Source organism: Caenorhabditis briggsae (genome assembly GCF_000004555.2).
Source record: "Caenorhabditis briggsae complete genome, chrV, whole genome shotgun sequence".
NCBI classification, from domain to species: domain Eukaryota; kingdom Metazoa; phylum Nematoda; class Chromadorea; order Rhabditida; family Rhabditidae; genus Caenorhabditis; species Caenorhabditis briggsae.
The window spans coordinates 13,892,099-13,893,244 of NC_013488.2; positions in this window are offsets into that span (position 1 = coordinate 13,892,099).

Genomic DNA, 1,146 nt, shown 5'->3' on the forward strand with positions numbered 1-1,146 from the left:
AATTTGGGGGTACAAGGGGGTCCAAAGTAATTTATGGGTCCAAAATCCACAATTGGGGGGGGGGGGGGTACAAACTAAGCCTTTTTCCGGTGTTTTGTACCCCCGAATTGATGATTTTGTACCCCTAAATTTCTTTGTACCCCAATGACAACAAAATTGTTGTACCCTCCGAATTATTTGCCAAAGGTTAGGACTATAAATTTTTGGGCTCTATCGGAGTCCAGTGGTCCCATAGGATTTCAGTAACCTTATGGGATTTCAAAGGTTCCATAGGAGTTTAGTGGTCCTATGAGATCTTTACATACTGTCGTTGCTGCAAATGAAGATTTTTCTTCTGAATTTCGTTAGAGATTTTTGAGCTTTCTAATCGAATTAGTATACCACCAAAATCATATTGGGCCATTAAAATCCCACGGATTATTGAAATCCCATGGGTCCATTATAATCCTATGGACCCTTTGAATTTTATGGGACTATTGAAATTCTATGAGACCAATTTTTGTAGCGGATTGATAGCTTGAAAAAAAAGACTCTTATAATTGTCATATGAAACATGCAAATTCACCTAGCGAACACAATAATCTGAAATCTGTGTGAGCTAAAAAGGAAGGAAAGCTCAATTTTTAAAACTACTCTTTCAGTTGGCTTCTAGAAAAGTGAGCGTGGTTATCGAATCCGTAAAGAAGACGATTTTGGAAAGAAAAGCCACGTCATTACGATCTAGTACGATGGTCTGTCTCGTGATGTTCACAGAAATAGAGCGAATGTAATGCAAAACAGCAAGAGTGACGAGAATGGAAGAGAAAATTGTAGGGAGCCATAGAAATCAATCGGGAGATGTATGTATCATGAGGTTTTTAAGAACTCTTCTCAATTGGAAAAATATCAATTCCTATCTTCTACAGTAATCAGTGGACGCTAAGGATTATTAAAATATAAAATTGAGGATCCATGTGATCACTGTTCCCTAAATCCATAAAAAAGGAAACCAAAAACCAGGATTCTCTAGTTCCCTATCAAAACCCATCAAAATGATTAGGAGTGAACTGCAACTTCTTGCCAAATATCTTATAGTCGTCTCATACCGAAAATCCAATAAAATACAAATGATTGATGTTCGACGCGCTGTTCTTTCTAATCAGGACT